Here is a 23,386-nt window from a genome sequence, read left to right as displayed (position 1 = left end):
TGAAAATTATCAAGAACATTATAAAAAACTACATGAAAAACAAAGGAATTATGAGTCAAAACTCAAAACAAAAAAAGTTTGCAAAATATGAGTTTTTTTGGAAAAAAAAAAATTAAGAGTTGTTAAAAAAAATATAAGTTGAAATTTAATTTGGAAAAAGCCTAATATATAAGATTTTTTTATGTAATTAACCTATTAATAATTATCTAAATAATATATCAAACAAGTTAATTACAAAGGTAACCAATAAGTTAATTATGGATCCACATCTGTGTACAATTAACGTTTTAATACACAAGTATCTCCTGTTAAGTTTTTAATGTGCTGGTTTTAATACATAATTGTCCTTTATTAACATTTCTACTGGTTTAAGAAAAAAAGTTTAGATCATATGTTAAATTCATTCATATGAACATTATAATATAATGTCCAAAACCATAGATATACAGGCCCTCTGATACAAAACAAGAATTAAGCATATTAATAAGTTCATTTTTTTATTATTAAGCATATTAATAAGTTCATTTTATTATTATTATTATTTTTTATAACCCGTAATTTAGAAAAACATAATTTTGGAAAGTCTTTGTAAAAATTAACCGTTAGAAGTCGAAAGGCTTGGCTTAATATTCCCGCAATATATACGTTTTTTCAGCTTCAGGTATCCCGCTCCCAACAGACCCCAAATCATCACTTTCCCTCGCCGGAGATCTAAGAAACCCTTGAATTGGAAAGGATTGCTTCGTAGTCACGCAATATATATACGTTCGTTTGTCATTCCTCTATGAACAAACCCAAACACCCCCTAGACCCATAGCGATCTATGCAATTCAGCTGCCGGCTGCCGGAGACTTAAACGCCTCCAACCTTCGCAGGAGACTCTCACTCAACTCTCTAGTCCAAGAAATTATCAAGATCGTTGTAAGTTTTCTCTATTGTAATTTCCTCGTAAAACTGAAATTGATGTTTGAATAAGAAAAAATCGAAGGTCAATTGCTATTTTAATTTGTTTTGATTCTCTTGCTTCTGGTTGGGGTTTCTTCTTCTTCTTCATCTTTTCGTTGGCGGGTTTTTCTGTAAACCCTGATTTTTTCAGTTTAACTTACTGCTGCAGATGCATTAGAACTTAGATTTGTTGATGTGGTTATTTTTTTCTTTAAAAATTATCAGACCCTGATGTTTTTGTCAACAATCTTCTCCTGTATTTTAGTATTTACTATGTATGGTTGTGTTTTGTTATTTGTATTAAGGTTTTTTCTATTTACCAACGATAAAGGGTTTGTTTATGAGTGTAAGACATGTATTGATTGCTATCACAGGCTATTGTTAGGCTCACATACTATGCCACATTTATCGAACACATGGATTGATTCAATATTTGTAAAATGAGTATGAATCTTGGCTGCTTAATATGATAAATTTGTGAAAGGAGTATCAACTAATATCATGTAACGCATCCTTTTTTCTGGCTATCTGATAGGATAACTGGAGCAGTCAAGGGTTTTGGTCATAATCAAGAAGAAGCAGATATGAGGATGAACAAACCTGTTCTTCTGATTCAACAGGTTTGTCTCCCTCCCCTCTCCTAATTTGGTGTCACATTTCTTCATTCGAACTTTTTCAGCAAAAGATAAATCTAATCAGCAAAAATGTTTTCTAAAATGGCATTCTTTTGAACCCGAATGCAGAAACAACTAGAAGAAGAAGCTAACAATGCTACCCAGAAAAAGAATTAAGAAAACCTGAAAAGCCAACCAAGTCACTCACCTCTAATAAGGTACAAAACCAAAAAACTTTACTCTGCTCATTACTTGATATACATGCAATATGTCTGATAGGGTATTAATATCATGTCTCATAAGTTGGTATCTTGTAATTCTATGTTTTTTCAAATTCTACCAAAACATAACATTCTATTTTCAGTTTTTAAAAAACTACCCATGATATAGAATTGCATTTTTTTTTTTCAAAATCTGCCCGAATTTAGCATCGAACATTCATGTTCTTTTTTTTAAAAAAAAAAAAAATCTACCTTGATACATAATTGCAATATCATCTTTTTTCAATTTTCACCCAAACATGGCATTCTATTTTCATTTTTTTTAAAACTACCCTTATGTACCATTGTATTTCCCTCTTTTTAAAAATTCTAGCAAAAAAATGTTGTTTATTTATTTATTTTTTAAACTACCTTGATACACAGTTGCATTTTCATCTTTTTTCAATATCTACCCAAACATAGCATTCTACTTTAAAATTTTGAAAAACTACTCTTTTACACCAATGCATTTCAATCTTTTTTCAAATTCTGTCCCAAGCATAGCATTCTACTATCTTTTTTTTTAACATCATTATATCATTGCATTTAAAAAGAACTAAAGATATATCATTGCATTTTCATCTTTTTTCCAAATCTACTCAAACCAAATATTCTACTCTCATCTTTTTCAAAACTACATTGATATCATTGCATTTTTTTTTTTCATATCATACCCAAACAGAACATTGTACTTTATTTTTAAAAAAATTACCCTTATATACCTATGCCTTTTCATCTCTTTTTTTAAATCTACACAAACATAGCATTGAATTTTCATCTTTTTTAAAACTGCCCTTATATAGCATTTCATTTTCATATTTTTCAACGTCTACCCAAACATAGCTTCCTATTTTTATCTTTTTTAAATTACCCTTTTATAGCCTTGCATTTTCATGTTTTTTGATTTTCATTTTTGTTTTAAAACTAACCTTTTATAGCATTGCATATTCATGTTTTTTTGAAAATGTACCTGACTTGAACTTTTTGTATTTCCAAACAACTTTGATATTTTATTGTATTTTCGTCTCTTATAAAAAATAAATTCAAATATAGCATTCTACTTTAGTTTTTTTTTTTTTTTTTTTTTTTTTTAAAACTATCTTTATTCATTATTGCATTTTAATCTTTTTTCAAAATTTACCAAAACATAACATTCTACATCTTTATTCATAATTGCATTTTCATCTATTTTCAAAATTTACCCAAACATCACATTCTAATTTCATTTTTTCTAAAACTACCTTTATATACCATTACATTTTATTTTCATCTTTTGTCAAGTTTTATTAAAACAAACATTCCATTTTTAATTTTAAAAAAACTAGCCCTGATATTGCATTGTAGTTTCATATTTTTTTTTTCAAAATCTACCCAAATATAGCATTAAACTTTTTTGTTTTTTAACACCACCCTGATATACCATTGCATTTTCATCTCTTTTTGAAAAATATACACAAACATAGCGTTTTACTTTTATTTTTTTTAAACTACCCTTATATACATACCATTGCATTTTCATCTTTTTTAAAAAAAAAAACTACCCAAACATAACATTCTGCTGTCATTTTTCTAAAACTACCTTGATACATAGATGCATTTTCACCTTTTTGGAACATCTACTTGAACATAGCATTCTCCTATCACTTTTTGAAAAACTACCCATAAATACCAATACATTTTCATTTGTTTTTCAATTTCTACCCAAACATAATGCTATATTATACTTTTTTTTAAACTACCATTACGACAACCTGGCGAACTGAAACATCTTAGTAGCCAGAGGAAAAGAAAGCAAAAGCGATTCCCGTAGTAGCGGCGAGCGAAATGGGAGCCACTGCCTATGAGTCGCCGGCTCATTCTTCAACAGGCACGCGGGCAGAGTCCTTTGGTGTCCCCCCAGTCAATAATTGGGGCCTCGCAATCACATTGTATTTTCATCTTATTTCCAAATCTACTCGAACAAAATATTCTACTTTCAGTTTTTTTCAAAACTACATTGATATACCATTGCATTTTCATATTTTTTCAAATCATACCCAAACATAGAATTGTACTTTGTATTTTTAAAAATTACCCTGAATTACCTTTGCATTTTCATCGTTTTATTAAATTCCAAACACAATTGCATTTTCATTATTTTTCAAAAGTCTACCCACAAATAGCATTCAACTTTCATTTTATTAAAACCACCCTTATATACCATTGCATTTTCATTTTTTTTTTAAAATATGCATAAACATAACATTCCACTTTCATTTTTTTTAAACTAAAGATGCACCATTGCATTTTCATCTTTTTCCAAAATCTAGGTAAACATAACTTTCTACTTTTATTTTCATCTTTTATTTTTACTAAAACTCGTTTGTTTTACATTTTCATTTTTTCGAAATTTACCTGAACATTACATTCTACTTTCATTTGTTCTAAACATAAGATTATGTTTTTATTTTTTTTGAAAACAACCCTTGATATTGCCTTGAATTTTCAAGTTTCTTTATTTTTTTTCTCAAAATCTACCCAAATATACCATCAAACTTTCATGTTTTTTAGCACTACCTTGATTTACCATTGCATTTTCATATTTATTGAAAAAAATACCTAAACATCATATTTTACTTTCATTTTTTTTAAACATACTCTTATATATCATTTCATTATCATCTTCTTTTAAAATTTACCCAAACATAGCATTCTCCTTTTTTCTACATATACTAGAACATAGTATTCTAGCTTTAGTTTTTGAAAAACTGCCCTTTTATACCATTGCATTTTCATATTTTTTCATTTCTTTTTTAAACATAGCATTCTACTTTCATTTTTTAAAAAAACTACACTTTAATACCATTTCCTTTTCATCCGTATATTCAATTTCTACCCAAACATAACAATCTACTTTCATTTATTTTAAAACCACCCTTATATACCAATACACTCTATTATCATTTTTTAAAAGTACCATTGTTTTACTTTCATTTTTCTTTTCAAAACTACATTGATATACCATTGCATTTTCATATTTTTCAAATCAAACATCGAATTGTAGTTTGTAGTTTTCATAATTACACTGAATTACCTTTGCATTTTCATCTTTTTATTAAAATCCACACAAACATAGCATTTTTCTTTCTTTTTATCAAAACTAGCTTGTTACACAATTGCACTTTCATCATTTTTCAAAGTCTATCCAAAAATAGCATTCTACTTTAATTTTTTAAAACTAAAGATACAACATTGCATTTTCATCATTTTTTTTCAAAATCTATTGAAACATAGCATTTTACTTCTATTTATTAAAACTAGCTTGTTACATAATTGCATTTTTATTTTTTTTTTTTCAAAATCTACATAAAAATAGCATTCTACTTTCTTTTTATTAAAACTAGCTTGTTAAATATTTGCATTTTCATCCATTTTCTAAATCTACCCAAAAACTAGCTTGCATTTTCATATATTTTTTTTTCAAAATCTACTCAAACATTGCATTCTATTTTCTTTTTATTAAAACTAGCTTTCTACACAATTGCATTTTCATCTTTTTTCAAAATCTATCCAAACATATGATTCTACTTTCGTTTTTTTAAAACTAAAGATACGCCATTACATTTTCATCTTTTTTCAAAATCTACACAAAAATAGCACTCTATTTTCTTTTTAATAAAATTAGTTTTCTATCTAAACCTTGCATTTTTATCTCTTTTTATTAAAACAAGCTTCATATTTAGTAGCATTTTCATCCTTTTTCAAAATTTATCCAAAAATAACATTGCGTTTTCAACTTTTTCTAAATTTACCCCAACATTACATTCTACTTTCATTCTTTCTAGAACTACCCTTCTATACCATTTTGTTTTTTTCAAAATTCATCTGTTTTCAAATTCTATCAAAACATAACATTTGTATTTATTTTTTATAAATAAACTTTGATATTTGCGTTGTATTTTAAGGTTTTTTTTTTTTTTTTTTTTTTTTTTTTTTTTTCAAAATCTACCATAATATAGCATTGAACTTTCATGTTTTTTAACACTGCCTTGATATACCAATACATTTTCATATTTTTTAAACATACTTTGATACGTAGTTGGATTTTCTCTATGTTTCTACATATACCTGAACATAGTATTCTACTTTCAGTTTTTGAAATACTACCTTTTTATACCATTGCATTTTCATATTTTTTCAAAACATATTTAAACATAGCATTGTACTTTCATTTTTTTAAAAACTACCCTTTAATACCATTCCTTTTACATATGTATTTTCAATTTCTACCCAAACATCACAATCTACTTTCATTTTTTTTAAAACTATACTTATATACCAATACATTTTCATTTGTTTTCCAACATCTACCCAAACTTAACACTCTACTATCATTTTTTTTAAAAGTACCATTATATAATGTTACATTTTAATCTTATTTTTTTTTTCAAATCTTATCAAACAAAATATTCTACTTTCATTTTCCAAAACTACATTGATGTATCATCGAATTTTGATATTTTTCCAAATTATACCCAAACATAAATTTGAATTTTGTATTTTGAAAAATTACCCTGAATTACCTTTGTATTTTCATACTTTTTTTTTTCAAAATCAACCCATACTTTGCATTTTTATCCTTTTTCAAAATCTACACAAAAATAGCATTTTATTTTCTTTTTATTAAAATTAGTTTTCTATCTAAACCTAGCATTTTTCTCTCTTTTTATTAAAACAAGCTTCATACATAGTATCATTTTCATCCTTTTTCAAAATTTAACCAAAAATAACAACTATTTTTCGTTTGTTTTTTTGAACTTAAGACACAGCATTGCGTTTTCAACTTTTTCAAAATTTACTCAAATATTACATTCTATTTTCATTCTTTCTAAAACTACCCTTCTATACCATTCTGTTTTTTCAAAATTCATCTTTTTTCAAATTCTATCAAAACATAACATTCTGTATTAATTTTTTATAAATAAACCTTGATATTGCCTTTTTTTTTTTTTTTTTCAAAATCTACCAGAATATAGCATTGAACTTTCATGTTTTTATAACATTGCCTTGATATACCAATACATTTTCATCTCATTTGAAAAATATACCTAAACATCGCATTTTACTTTCATTTTTTTTAAACATAGCTTGATACGTAGTTGCAGTTTCTCTTTGTTTCAACATATACCTGAACATAGTATTCTACTTTCAGTTTTTGAAATACTACCTTTTTATACTATTGCATTTTCATATTTTTTCAAAACATATTTAAACATAGCATTGTACTTTCATTTTTTTAAAAACTACCCTTTAATACCATTCCTTTTACATATGTATTTTCAATTTCCTACCCAAACGTAACAATCTACTTTCATTTTTTTTAAACTATGCTTATATACCAATACATTTTCATTTGTTTTCCAACTTCTACCCAAACTTAACACTCTACTATCATTTTTTTTAAAAGTACCATTATATACTATTACATTTTAATCTTATTTTTTTTCAAATCTTATCAAACAAAACATTCTAATTTCATTTTCCAAAACTACATTAATGTATCATCGAATTTTCATATTTTTCCAAATCATACCCAAACATAGAATTGCATTATTTAAAAATTACCCTGAATTTACCTTTGTATTTTCATACTTTTTTTTTTCAAAATCAACCCATACTTTGCAATCTACTTTTTTTTAAAACTAACTTTTTACACAATTGCATTTTCATCTTATTTTCAAAATATACCCAAACATAGCATTCTATTTTCTTTTTATTAAAACTAGCTTGTTACTCAATTGCATTTTCATCTTTTTTCAAAATCTAATAGCATTCTTCTTTCGTTTTTTTAAAACTTAAGTTACACAAATGCATTTTCATCTTTTTTCAAAATCTACCCGAAGTTTACAATCTATTTTTTTAAAACTTGCTTTTTAAATAATTGCATTTTCATTTTTTTTTTTCAAAATCTACCTTGACATAGCAATCTATTTTCTTTTTATTGAAACTAGCTTGTTACATAATCGTGTTTTTATTTTTTTTGAAAATCTAACTAAAAATCCACCATTGCTTTTTCATCTATTTTCAAAAACCACGAAAACATAGCATTTTAATTTTTTTTTTACTAAAATTAGCTTGTTACACAATTACATTTTCATCTAATTTAAAAATCTACATGAACATAACATTCCACTTTCATTTTTTTTAAACTAAAGATGCATCATTGCATTTTCATCTTTTTCCAAAATCTAGGTATACATAGCTTTCTACTTTTATTTTTATTAAAACTCGTTTGTTATACAATTGCATTTTCATCTTTTTCAAAATTTACCCAAACATTACATTCTATTTTCATTCTTTCTAAACATAGAATTATGTTTTTATTTTATTTAAAACAGCCCCTGATATTGCCTTGTATTTTAAAGTTTCTTTTTTCTTTCAAAATCTACCTGAATATACCATTGCATTTTCAACTTTTTTGAAAAAATATACCTAGACATTGCATTTTACTTTCATTTTTTAAAAAAACTACACTTTAATACCATTGCCTTTTCATCTGTATATTCAATTTCTACCCAAACATAACAATCTATTTTCATTTATTTTAAAACCACCCTTATATACCAATGCACTCTATTATCATTTTTTTAAAAGTACCATTATTCTACTTTCATTTTTCTTTTCAAAACTACATTGATATACCATTGCATTTTCATATTTTTCAAATCAAACATCGAATTGTAGTTTGTAGTTTTCATAATTACACTTAATTACCTTTGCATTTTCATCTTTTTATTAAAATCCACACAAACATAATATTTTTCTTTCTTTTTATCAAAACTGGCTTGTTACACAATTGCACTTTCATCATTTTTCAAAATCTATTGAAACATAGCATTCTACTTTCTTTTTATCAAAACTAGCTTGTTACATAATTGCATTTTTAGAATGTTGTAAATCTACCCAAAAACTAGCTTGCATTTTCATATATTTTTTTTCAAAATCTACTCAAACATTACATTCTATTTTCTTTTTATTAAAACTACCTTTCTACACAATTGCATTTTCATCTTTTATTCAAAATGTACCCAAACATAGCATTCTACTTCTTTTTATGAAAACTTGCTTATTACATATTTGAATTTTCATTTTTTTTAAATCTACATAAACATAGCTTTTTTCTTTCTTTTTATTTAAACTAGCTTGTTCCACAATTGCTTTTTCGTTTTTTTTTCTTTTTAACAACTCTACCAAAACATAGCAATCTACTTTTTTTTCTTAAAACTAGCTTGTTACTATTTCAATTTCATCTTTTTTTTTCAAAACTACCCAAACATTGCATTAAATTTTCTTTTTATTAAAAATAGTTTTTTACAAAATTGGATTTTCATCTTTTATTCAAAAACTATCCAAACATAGCATTCTAATTTTTATTAAAACTAGCTTGTTAGATAGTTGGATTTTCATTTTTTTTTTCAAAATCTACCTAAACATAGCATTTTCTTTCTTTTTATTTAAACACTAGCATCTTACACAATTGCATTTTCATTTTTTTTAAAGTCTACCCAAAAATAGCGTTCTACTTTCATTTTTTTTAAATTTAAAGATACAACATTGCGGTTTACTCTTTTTTCAAAATCTACCAAAACAGAGCATTCTACTTTCTTTTTATTAAAAATAGCTTGTTACACTATTGCATTTTCATCTTTTTTCAAAATCTATCCAAACATATGATTCTACTTTCGTTTTTTTAAACTAAAGATACGTCATTACATTTTCATCCTTATTCAAAATATACACAAAATTAGCATTCTATTTTCTTTTTATTAAAAATAGCTTGGCACACAATTGCATTTTTGTATTTTTTTTTTTCAAAATCTACCCAAACAACGCGCTCTACTTCTTTTTATTAAAACTAGCTTGTTAGATAACTGAATTTTGAACTTTTTCAAGATCTATTTAAACATAACATTTTTCTTTGTTTTATTAAAACTAGCTTGTTACAACACAATTGCATTTTCATCTTTTTTCAAAATCTACATAAACCTAACATTATGTTTTTATTTTTATTTTTAAAAAAAACCCTAATATTGGCTTGTATTTTCAAGGTTTTTTTTTTCAAATCTACAAGAATATAAATTTAAACTTTCATGTTTTTAGCACTACCTTGATTTACCGTTGCATTTTCATCTATTTTGAAAAAGATACCTAAACATCGGATTTTATTTTCATTTTTTTAAACATACCCTTAAAATCTACCCAAAAATAGCATTCTACTGTCATTTTTTCCTCTAAAACTACCTTAATATATTTTCATTTGTTTTTCAATTTTTACATAGTTGTATTTTCTCCTTTTTTGTACACATACTAGAACATATTATTTTAATATCAGTTTTTGTAAAACTACCCTTTTACACGAATATATTTTCATTTGTTTTTCAATTTCTACCCAAACAGAACACTTTACTTCATTTTTTTTAAAGTACAATTATATACTATTACATTTTCATCTTTTATTCAAATTTTCTCAAACAAAATATTCTATTTTCATTTTCTTTTTCAAAACTACATTGATATACCATTGCATTTTCTTTCATTTTTTCAAATCCTACCCAAACATAGAATTGTACTTTTTATTTTTCATAATTACCCTGAATTATCTTTGCATTTTCGTCTTTTTATTAACATCCACACAAACATACCGTTTTTCTTTCTTTTTATTAAAACTAACTTGTTACACAATTGAATTTTCATCGTTTTTCAAAGTCTATCCAAAAATAGCATTCTACTTTCATTTTTTTAAACTAAGGTTACAACATTGCATTTTCATCATTTTTTTCAAAATCCATCTAAACGTATCATTTTTCTCCGTTTTTATTAAAACTAGCTTGTTACATAATAGCATTTTCACCCTTTTTCAAAGTCTATCCAAAAATAGCATTCTACTTTCATATTTTTAAACTAAGGTTACAACATTGCATTTTCATCATTTTTTTCAAAATCCATCTAAACGTATCATTTTTCTCTGTTTTTATTAAAACTAGCTTGTTACATAATAGCATTTTCATCCTTTTTCAAAATCTACCCAAAAATAGCATTCTTCTTTCATTTTTTTAAACCTATGATACACAATTGCATTTTCATCTTTTTTTTTTCAAAACCTACCCCAACGTAACATTCTACTTTTTATTGATACTAGGTTGTTACATAATTGTGTTTTTATTTTTTTTCAAAATCTACCTAAACATAGCATTTTTCTTTCTTTTTATTTAAACTAGCTTGTTACACAATTGTATTTTCATCTTTATTCAAAGTCTTCCCAAAAACAGCATTCTTCTTTCATTTTTTTAAGCTAAAAAAAAACAATTGCATTTTCATCTTTATTCAAAGTAAACCCAAGCATAGCATTCTGCTTTATTTTTGTTAAAACTATCTTGTTAAAATACTTGCTTTTTTCTCCTTTATCAAAATCTACCCAAAAATAGCATTATACTTTCTTTTTATTAAAACTAGTTTGTTACACTATTGCATTTTTGGCTTTTTTCAAAATCTATCATAACATAATATTCTACTTTATTTTTATTAAACGTAGCTTGTTACACAATTGCAATTTTGTATTTTTTTCAAAATCAACCCAAACATAATATTTTACTTTCTAAAAAAACCCTAAAGATACAACATTGTATGTTCATCTTTTTTGAAAATCTACCCAAAAATTGCATCGCAATTGCATTTTCATCTTTTTTCAAAATATTCCCAAACATAGCATTCTAGTTTCTTTTTATTAAAACTATCTTGTTATGAAATTGCATTTTCATCTTTTTTCAAAATCTACGTAAACATAGCATTCTTCTTTCATTTTATTAAAACTAGCTTGTTACACAATTTCCTTTTCTTATTTTTTTCAAAGTCTACGCAAACTTAGCATTTTGCTATCTTTTTTTTAAACTAAAGATACACCATTGCATTTTCATCTCTTTTCAAAATTTACCCAAACATTACATTCTACTTTCATTCTTTCTAAAACTACCCTTCTATACCATTGTATTTCGTTTTCATCTTTTTTCAAATTCTATAAAAGCATAACATTCTGTTTTTAATTTTTTAAAACTAAACCTTAATATTGCCATGCTTTTTAATTTTTTTTTTCAAAATCTACCCGAATATAACATTAAACTTTTAGTTAACACTACCATGATATACCATTGCATTTTCATCTCTTTTGAAAGATATACCTAAACACCGCATTTTACTTTCATTTTTTTTAAAACATACCTTGATACATAGTTGCATTTTCTCTTTTTTTCAACATATACCTGAACATAATATTCTACTTTCAGTTTTTGAAAAACTACCTTTTTATACCATTGCGTTTTCAATTTCTACCCAAACATAACAATTTACTTTCAATTTTTTAAAACTCCCCTTATATACCATTACATTTTCATTTGTTTTTCAATTTCTACCCAAACATAACACTCTATTGTCATTTTTTTAAAAGTACCATTATATACTATTACATTTTCATCTTTTTTTCAAATCTTCTCAAACAAAATATTCTACTTTCATTTTTTTCAAACTACATTGATATATCATCGAATTTTCATATTCTACTTTGTATTTTCATCTTTTTATTACAATCCACACAAACATAACATTTTACCTTCTTTCTATTAAAACTAGCCTGTTACACAATTGCATTTTTATATGTTTCAAAATCTACCTAAACATAAATCTACCCAAACTTAACACTCTCCTTTGCTTTTATTAAAACTAGCTTGTTACACAATTGTTTGTTCATCTTTTTCAAAATCTACTCAAACATGGCATTGTATTTTCATATTTTTTAGAACTAAAGATACACCATTGCATTTACATTTTTTTTTCAAAATCTACCCAAACATAGCATTTTACTTTCATTTTTTAAAAAAAAAACTAAAGATACACCATTGCATTTGCATATATTTTAAAAATCTACACAAACACAACATTCTAATTTCTTTTATTAATATTGGCTTTTTACTCAATTGCATTTTTCATATTTTTTCACAATCCTACCCAAACATAGCATTTTATTAAAACTACCTTGTTACACAATTGTATATTCATATCTTTTCAAACTTTAGTCAAACATAGCATTCTATTTTCAGTTGTTTTGGAACTACCCTTATATACCATTGCATTTTCATATGTTTTCAATTTCTTATCAAGCATAACACTCTACTATCACCTTTTCAAAATCTACCCAAATATAGCTTTCTACTTGTTTTTAAAAAAAAACTACATTGATATACCTTTTCATTTTCATATTTTTTCAAACTATTCCCAAACATAGCATTGTGCATCTATTTTTTAAAAAAAATACCATTATATACCTTTGTATTTTCATATATTTTTTAAAATCTACCCAAACACACATTCTACTTTGTTTTTTTTTTTTCAAATCATACCCAAACATAGCATTGTGCTTCATTTTATTTTATTTTTTAAATTATCCTGATATACCTTTGCATTTGCATTTTCATCTTTTTTAAAATCTACACAAACATAGCATTGAACTTTGATCTTTTTTAAAACTACCCTCGTATTGCATTTCATTTTGATCAAAGTTAACCCAAACATAGCATTCTATTTCATTTTCTAAAACTAATATTATATAACATTGCATTTTCATCATTTTAAAATTCTACCCGAATTACCATTGCATTTTCATCTATTTTGAAAAATAAAACCCAAATATAGCTCCTACTTCAGTTTATTAAAAACTACCGATGTGTACAATTTCATATCCATCTTTTTATCAAATTCTACCAAACATAGCATTCTTGTTCTTTTATAAAAAAATAAAAAAGGAACCTACCATTATATACCATTGCATTTTCAACTTTTTCAAATTCTACCTATACATAGCATTCTACTTCTTTTCAAGGTACACCATTGCATTTTCGTCTTTTTTCAAATTCTACCCAAACATAGCAATCTACTTTCATTTCTTTTTAAACTACCATTATATACCATTGCATTTTTTATGCATAAGTGGGTGAAAATAGGATAAAAGAAAAGGGGTTGAACAAGCAACCTGATTAGTTGAAGAATAAAGTACTTTAAACACCACGAAGATGAACCCAATTGGCCAAGGTTGATGCTAATTAGTGATAAAGCAACAACTCCACACTAACAACAAACAAGAATCGACTCCTTCCATGTATGAACACTCAAATTCAGCCTTACAAGCTATTGTAGTTTTTGTTATTATTCAAAAGTTGTTTTCCTACTACAGCTTAGAGCTCCTTATATAGGGCTGGAAAAAAACATAACTCTAAGAAAATAATGAGGTTGATTAGGAAGACTCTTCAACTTTATTAGGCTGCCAAAATATCATACTCCTTTTAAATGTTCTAAAACCCAAATAAGAATCTGATTCAAACCCAAGGTGAGTTGGAGACATGAAATGTGTTGCTCTAGTGTTAGCTAAAAATGACATGGATGCCCCTGCATCAACCTCCTCTGGTTGGGAAGCATTTTCCCTCAAATCTTCCAATGGACCATCTTCAAGATAGGGAAATTGTCAGAAAAGTCCCAATATTTTCAGAAAAGTTTCACTTTAATCCAAAAAAAAATTGAACATAAAAGTCCCGTTTATTTCATTTTGGCTCAAATTAACAAAAAAGTCCATTTTTTCTTTTAACAGAAAATGACATTATCGTGTAAAATGAAATAATCAGATATTTCATGTCAAAAAAATAGGACTAAAGTGAAACTTTTCCGAATATATTGAGACTTTTTTGACAATTTCCCTTGTTGTGAACCTAAATAAGAATCTGAGTCAAGCCCAAGGTGAGTTGGAGACATGAAATGTGTTGCTCTAGTGTTAGCTAAAAATGATATTGATGCCCCGACATTTTCCCTCAAATCTTCCAATGAACCATCTTCAAGATAAGAAGATATATCTCCAACATTGAAAGTTGTTGATATGATTGTGTCCCCAGGTAACTCCACTTTGTAAGCATTATCTATAATCCTTTCCAGCACCTTAAGTGGTCCATCTCCTATTGCCTTAAATGCAACTATACGAGATCTCCAGGTTCAAAAAGAGCCTTCTTGCAATGTTTGTTGGCATTTTTCTTGTAAAGGTCATTCACATGCTCTATCTTTGCTTTAACTTGTTCATGAATTTTTTGTATTTCTTTGGCTCGAGTCGTTGCCTCAAAGTGAACTTCAATACCCTTAGGTAGTTGTATCAGACCAATAGGGGTGAGAGAATTAGCTCCATAGTTCACTCCAGATGGTGTGCATCTATTGGCATAAGATGGATATTGATTATAAGCAAACTCAACAAAAGAAAGTTTAACTTCCCAATCCTTCAAGGTCTTGCTCAACATACTTCTTAGCAAGGTTGTAAGTGTTGAATAGTAACCTTGTGCTGAATAATAACCTTGTGCCTAATAACTTCCATAACGATTCCCAAAAGTAACTCAAGAACTTGGAGAAACGATCCACCACAACTATTATAGCATCTTTCCTGTGTTGCATACAAGGCAAAACAACAATGAAATCCATAGAAATGTCTTCCTATAGTTGATAAGGAACAAGTAATGGAGTATACAAACCTTGATGGGACTTGCTTTTAGCTTGACGACAGGTTGCACATCTATCAATAAGAGTGGAACATCACCTTCCATGTGTAGCCAATACACAAGGGTTTCGTTGATTCCAAAATGACCAACCAATCCTTCTCCATGTGCCCCTCTCTCTGATTAGTAGCTCCCTTATGGTTCCTTTAGGAATGCAAAATTTGTTGTTCTTGAAAAGAACCCGTCTTGGATGACATAAGAACCGCAAGCTCGATCTTTGTATTCTTGAATAACTTTAGAAAAATTTGGATCATTCAGGTACAATTCTTTGATGAAAGAAAAGCCTAGCACTCTTGCCCCAAGGACACTAAGCATGGCATATCTTCTTGAGAAGGCATCTATAACAATGTGCAACAATGGTAGAGCTTCCTGTTTTATACTTTGAAACAAAGTTAAATGATTCGTGAAATTCTACCCATTTTGCATTTCATGGTTCTAACTTGTTTTGACCGTTGATATGCTTTAAAGCTTGATGATCAGAATGAAGGACAAACTATTTCTGAAGGATGAACTGTTTAAGGCTTAAGTAATGACTCTAATGATCTAGTGCACAAACAATAGCATAAAACTTCTTGTCATACATACTATAATGACAAAATTAAAAAAATGGTCCCTTTGGTTTGCCAAAAGTAACAAAGTCAGTCTCTGTTAATTTTTTTTGATGCAAATAGCCCTTTTAACTAACGTCGTTAGTATTCAGCCATTAGGGACTGAATTAATAAAAGGCATTTCGTCTTTTCAAGTATAAAGGGACTGGATTTGCGACTTTGGGTAAACCATATTTAAATGAACTTATTTTACATAAAATAAATACGTAAAAAAAAACTTTTTTTTTCTATGTGAAAGAAAAAAAACGTATTTTTATATGAAAACGTAAAAATATATTTTAGGATCATAGCAATGTAATAACATATTATACGAAAATTTATTTTTTTAAATACATAAAAAAGTATATTTTATGTAAAACAAATAAATTGTTTGTAATTTTTTTACAATGCGCTAAAAATATATTTTTTTATTAAAAAAAGTTTTTTTTGTAAAGTATGTTTTTTTTATTATTAATGTATTTACAATTTTAGATAATATTAATTACTTTTCGGGAGTATAAAACAAGTTTGGCTCTAGCCTAGTTGGCTAGAGCTTTGGTGCCTAACGACTGAATACTAACGACGTTAGTAAAAAGGGCCAACTGTACAAGTTTTGCAAACCACAAGGGCCATTTGCATAAAAAAAAATTAAAAGGGACTGACTTTGTTACTTTTGGCAAACCATAGGGACCATTTTTGTAATTTTGTCTACTATAAATCTTAGATTCGTCTCACTAAAATTAGCTACATAGCGTTTTTTTACCATTCAAGCTCGAATAAATGGATGAAATGTTTGAAGATAAAGTCCACTCAAAAGAGCCTAGTTTGATTGACGTAGTTAGGAGTGCAACAATAGTGTTGAAATTCTTGACAAACCTCCTGTAAAAAGAAGAAAGGCCATGAAAACTCCTTACCTCTAATGGACTCGTAGGTATTGGCCATGATTTAATTGTTGCCACCTTTGATTCATCCACTGAAAAACCATCTTTAGATACAACATAACCGAGAAAGATCACCTTGGGAGAAAAGAAATCATACATCTCAGACTTCCCATAGAGTTTTCTGTCTTCTTAACACTTCAAATACTCTTTTCAAATGTTGCTCTTTAACACCTTTGTTGTATAAAAATGTATCCTCGAAGTATAAAACTACGAAATCACCAAGAAAATGTCTAAGAACCTCATTCTTCAACCGCATAAAAGTACTACGGGCATTGGAAAGTCCAAATGGCATTACCAACCATTCATACAACCCACTTTTTGTTTTGAATGCGGTTTTCCTTTCATCAACTTCACGCATTTGGATCTTGTGATATCCACTCCCAAAGATTAATTTTTGAGAACAAATTGGCACCATGAAGTTCGTCTAGCATATCATCTAATCTTGCAATAGGATAATGATATTTGTCTGTCATGTTATGTTATTGATGGTTCTACTATCAATACACATTCTCATGGGCCTATTTTTTTTTTGGAACCAATAAAGCTAAGACACAATAAGGACTCATACTTCCATGCACGTAGCCACGATCAATAAGTTCTTGGACTTGACATTGTAGTTCTCGAGTCTTTTCGGGGTCACATTGGTTTGTTAAGAAGCGGTGCTCCTGGGATTAGATCGATATGATGCTCAATACCTCTTAGTGAGGGTAATTATTGAGGTAAATCAGAAGGCAAAACATCTTTGAACTCTTCCAAAAGCGGACAGACAACAGTGGAAAAAAGGAACATCATCGAACCTATTTTCAACTATGAACAAAACTTAAACAGGTTTATCTTTGGAAATAGCTCTCTTCATTCGTGTTTCATTGATAAATAAATTCTTTTCCACTAGAGTAACTAACCCTGGTTCTTTTGCAGCAAGGTAGATGGTAGCGGTCCAAGGATTACCTTTTTCTTATTCTTGACAAAAGAGTAGGTGTTTTGATGACCATTGTCCCAAATATGTCTATCATATTGCCAAGCTATTTTAAAGAATTTGATTTTGATAAAACTTGCTAATAGAAATGAGAGTAAGGTCTGTTTGGTTACCTTTACATTAGATCCCTGGTTTAACCATTGAAGCTTGTATGGATTAAAGTGAGATGAGATTGGAATAATGAGTTTATTGATAAGAGTTGTGGATCCAACATTAGTACAACTACCACCATCAATAATAAGGTTGCATACATTCCCTTGATTATGCACCTTGAATGGAATATTTGCTCTCTTTGTTCATCATTAGGATCCGCCTCTTTTGCATATGGAGAGCTCTTCATATCACTAGAAGCTCCGAGTAAATTACAGGAATGGTCCCTATGGTTTAGGATAATTTGCACGTTTGGTCCCTAACTAATTTTTTTAACTCGGAAGGTCCCTATTGTTTATTTTTGTTACACGCTTGGTCCCTATCTTAACTAAAAAGACTATTTTCCCTTTCATTTTTTAATTTATTTAAATAAACACAACCCTAACCTCACCCCCCCCCCCCCCCACCTTACCTTACCTATCCCACAATTTTTCCTATTTAAATAATAGTCTTTTTAGGTAAGACAAGGACAAAGCGCATAACAAAAACAAATTGTATGGACCAAGCGCGTAACAAAAACAAATAATAGGGATCTTTCGAGTTAAAAAAAATAAGTTAGGAACTAAACGTGCAAATTACCCCAAACCACAAGGACCATTCGTGTAATTTACTCATTGATCAGGTTTAACTCTCTCCTCAAAGTAACATTCTTCATTATAGATTGGCATCTCGTCTTCTCCTACTTCTATACCGACATTTGAAGCATTTCTTCGACAGCAAGACCTGGGTCTTGCTTTGAGCTTTCACCTTTTGAAAGGTTTTCTTTGTAGAAAGGATTATGGAAAGAACTGATATACTTTGAAAATGACTTGGGGTTGTCTATTCTGTCTTAGTCTTGGCACGCTTCTCAATCTTAGAAGCTAACTTGCAAACCTCCTCAAAGGACCAGAAAGGTTGCAGTTCAAGTTTTTCACCGACATCATAGTTTGGTCCGTTTGTGCAGGGGGTTTTGTGCCATCAATATGATGAAGGGAAATCTCCATAAAAGATCCAATATTTTCGGAAATTTTTTAATAAAGTCCTAAATTTTATTTTTTAAGCAGAAAAGTTCCTGACTTTTTAACTTTTTTTAATAGAAAAGTCAAGAAGCCGACTAATTTATTCATTTTAGCCTTTTTTTTTTGACCTATTCAGCTAGTCATGAGACCAAATTGTTAATTTTTCCGAAATAATGAGACTTTTATGTATTTTTTAAGTGTCTATATGTATACTTTTACGTATTTTAAATGTATAAACGTATTTTTTTTACGTATTTTTAAGTATTTTACATATTTTTATGTGTTATTCTTTATGTATTACGTATTTATATCTATTTTTTAAGTATTTTACATATTTTTCATTTATTTTTATGTGTTATTTTTTATGTATTACATATTTGTATATTTTTTAAGCTTTTTTATATATATGTTTATGTATTTTTATATACACGGATCACAAGAGTCCGAGACATATTATGTATCAGCCGAACCTGAACATGAGGCAGCGCAGGTGGCTGGACGTAGTCAAAGATTATGACTGTGAGATCCTTTACCATCCGGGTAAAGCGAATGTGGTGGCGGATGCTTTGAGTCGCAAGTCTGATGGGTCTTCAGTTGGGGTATCGTGTATGAGGATATCAGTGGATTCCTCGTTTTTGGGATTGATTAGGGAGGCTCAGGCCGAGGGTGTTCATAAGAGAATTGGAGGAAAAAGAGGATCGGGGTGAGATGGCCAAATTTTTTTCGGATAGTCGAGGGTTGTTTACCAGATGTGGTTGTGTCTGGGTTCCGATGTTTGGAGGGGTCCGACAGATTGTGTTGGAGGAGGTTCATAAGTCTCGCTTTTCTATCCATCTGGGGCCACCAAGATGTATAGGGATTTGCGATTGAGCTATTGGTAGTCGTGTATGAAAAGAGAGATAGCCTAGTATATGGAGAGATACATGACCTGCAGGATAGTCAAGGCCGAGCATCAGAGACCGCATGGAAAGCTGCAGCCTCTGGAGGTTTCCATGTGGAAATGAGAGCAAATTTCGATTGACTTCATCACTAAGTTGTCGAAGACGACAAAAGGTTTTGATACTATTTTGGTCATCGTGGATCGATTGACAAGAATGCCTACTTTCTAGCGATTCGGCAGAGTTCTTCGGTCGAGAAGTTGGCCGATGTGTATATTCGCGAGATCGTTGCTCGCCATGGGGTTCCGGTCTCCATTGTTTCAGATTGTGATGTTCGGTTCACCTCCCATTTTTGGCAGAAGTTCCATGAGAAACTGGGCACGAGATTACACTTCAGCACAACTTATCATCCGCAGACCGACGACTAAAGTGAGCAGACGATACAGACCCTTGAGGATATGTTATGGGCCTGTGATATCAATTTTGGTGGGAGTTGGGACTCCTACCTACCTCTTGCGGAGTTTTTTACAACAACAGTTATCACTCCAGCATTGGTGTTTCGCCTTTTGAGCTCTTATATAGGCGGGGATGTCGTAACCCAGTTTGCTGGGGCGAGGTTGGTCACAGGGTTATGGGGCGGACCAAAGTGGTCCTTCAAACCACTAAAATGATTCAACAGATCAGATAGAGATTACAAACTACTTAGAGTAGGCAAAAGAGCTATGCCGACCGGCGTCGATCCAAGTTGTAGTTTCAGGTCGACGACATGATACTACTAAAGGTCTCGCCTTGGAAAGGTGTGATACACTTCAGAAAGAGGGGAAAATTGGGTCCCCGATATAATGGGCCGTTTCGAGTGGTTGCCAGGGTTGGCAAGGTTGCTTACAGATTTGACCTTCCCGAGGTGCTTAATTAGATTCACAACACTTTCCACGTTTTGTAGCTGCGAAAGTACGTATTGGATGAGGATGCGGTGATTTCCTGGGATGATATTCAGGTTGATGAGTGTCTGAACTATGTTGAGAGACCGGTGGCCATTTTGGAAAGGAAGACGAAGGTATTACATAACACGGAATTACCTTTGATAAAGGTGCAATGTCAGCACAGGAGGGGCTCCAAGTGGACCTGGGAGTCGGAGGCTGAGATGCGAAAGCATTACCCTGAGTTGTTCTCCATAGCAGACTTCGAGAACGAAGTCTGATTCAAGTGGGGGTAAATTGTAACACCCTGATAGAGGTATGTTTCACTTTTGCCCTTCATTAATGCAAAGTTTCATTTTTTAGCTCGTGGAGTAGTACGCTTAGTGTACTAGCTAGAGACGAATTGAGACACCGGGTGCGTACGTTGCGCGTCCGCGTGACTTCTAGAAACCCTAAAATGGGGTGGTGCACCCTATATATTCATCCTTAATCTTTAGGTTTGGCCTCATTTTTGAATCTTTAAGCTCTTGAGGAGAAATTTGTGTTGATTTGGTCCATCTTTGAATAACCTAGAAGAGAGTGAAGTTCGTAGCTTGGTGGGAGACTTGAGATCCAGAACCCTTCATCACATTGCAAGCTTCCTAAGGTGTCAATTTCAAACATTGACTTGTCAATGTTTACTTTTCTACTCCATCTTAGCATCATTTTGAAGGTAAAAAGTCATTACCTTGACTCTTTTTTAGCTACATCTCTTCATGCTTGGGATTAGGACCATTTCTAGTGTATCATTGAAATATTTCTGGTTTTAGGTATAATCTGAAGCTACTAAGTTGTAACTTCATATCTAAACTCCTCTAGCCCCTTGAAGTCATAAAGTTCTAGTCTTTAGCAAGTTATGACCTTCTCTTTATGCAAAACTTCTTTTTTAGCTTAGTTTTGGCACTTAAGACCTTGCATGCACGTAAAGTTTGCTACTTTACGTGGTAACTCGACCCTAGGAGGCTAGATCTACAATTTGGAGCGTTGGAGTAGCTTAAAATCGTCTGGACAAGAAATGGACTGCATGAACTCGACGAGATGGATAAGCCAACTCAACGAGTTGAGACGGGTTTTCCCGTTTTTTGGATTCTGCGTGAACTCGACGAGTAGTTAGGGTTTTCTCGATCTCCTGGACGTTGCATGGACTCGACGAGTTGACTCGGACTTTTGCGACTTTCTGAGTTCTGAAGGAACTCGATGAGTCTGTAAGTTGTACTCGACGAGTTGGGTCAACATGGACTGTGGACCTTGACCATTGACTTTGACCTTGACCAAGGGTTGACCAGTTTGACTTCTGAGGGCATTTTGGTAATTTGGGAATTTATGGAAATGGATCATTGATGGTTATAGGTTTGGTGTTTGGAGCCGTGTTTCAGGAGTTGATCTTTAAGTTCAGTCGACAGCAAGAGGTGAGTTGTCCTCACTATACTAAGGGGTCTAAGGCACCAAGGCCGGCCCATTGGATTTATAATATCCTAGTAGATTGATATTATGATGGGTATGAGTTAGACACGTATGGTTTGATATGCTAGTTTGGTAGGTCTGTAGGACTACCTGTGATATTATGTGATTATCTGTATGTGCACTTATCTATTACATGTCGACATGTTGTGTTGGTTGGGTTAAGGCTGCACTGCTCTGCTCTGTGCGGTGGCCAACAAACCCTGGAGTATGCCAGATATGAGTTGAGGATCGGGGAAGGCATGCCAGACTCATACTGAGGACTCATAAGCATTCCATATACGAGTTGAGGGCTGGGCAGAGCATGCGTGACTCATACTGAGGGCTAATCATATATTCCAGTTCGAGGATTGAAGGAGCAAGCCAGACATAAGTTGTGGGCCCGAGGGCAAGCCAGACTTATGATGTGGGCTCGGGATCAAACCAGATATGGGCTTAGGGCCGGGGAGGGCAAGTCAGACTCATACTGAGGGCTCAGGGGTAGTCCAGTCTGTAGAGTTGTGGACCCATTATATGTTGTTCCTGTTATTATGTGTATTGTTTGTATCAGTATATTGGGGGTTAACTCACTAAGCCTTCGAGCTTACATTTATCGATTATTGTTTCAGGTACTTCTGATGACCGTGGGAAGGAGAAGGCATGGCGTACACTTCCTCATATTTGGATTTGGATTTCTGGGATACTCTGTTATGGAATTATTTTGAAAACAATCTGTAATAAATAATGGTTTTGGATAATTTAAAAAGGTTTAAAATTTTGTGAATTTTTATGGATGTTACAATACTAAATCCATATTGGTTTACATTCCTATAAATCTATTCCTACCGATCCTTACAGATCCTAGTCCAAGATTATCAGGGAGAATTATTTCCCTGACGAACCATTTTAGGTAAGGGTTTGACTATACAGTTAGGGGTTCCCTTGGCCGGTGTAAGTCTTAAGGCACCCAAGCCTTTAGAGTAGTTTGATGAATAAGGTATCACCTTTCATCTACAATTGTAGGT

At 30.4% G+C, this 23,386-nt stretch overlaps 1 long non-coding RNA gene across 1 annotated transcript; it reads left to right on the top strand.

The window, feature by feature from the left end:
- The first annotated feature begins 617 nt into the window (after positions 1-617).
- LOC111912537 (uncharacterized) lies at positions 618-23,145 on the top strand. The gene is made up of 4 exons (XR_002857188.3): positions 618-921; positions 1,481-1,565; positions 1,689-1,777; positions 22,991-23,145. It is a non-coding gene; the product is annotated as an uncharacterized LOC111912537 (long non-coding RNA).
- The last annotated feature ends 241 nt before the right edge of the window (positions 23,146-23,386 follow it).

Source organism: Lactuca sativa, chromosome 5 (genome assembly GCF_002870075.4).
Source record: "Lactuca sativa cultivar Salinas chromosome 5, Lsat_Salinas_v11, whole genome shotgun sequence".
Classification (NCBI taxonomy): domain Eukaryota; kingdom Viridiplantae; phylum Streptophyta; class Magnoliopsida; order Asterales; family Asteraceae; genus Lactuca; species Lactuca sativa.
Note: the sequence above shows the minus strand (reverse complement) of the source record. Positions and strands in the feature narration are given on the sequence as shown.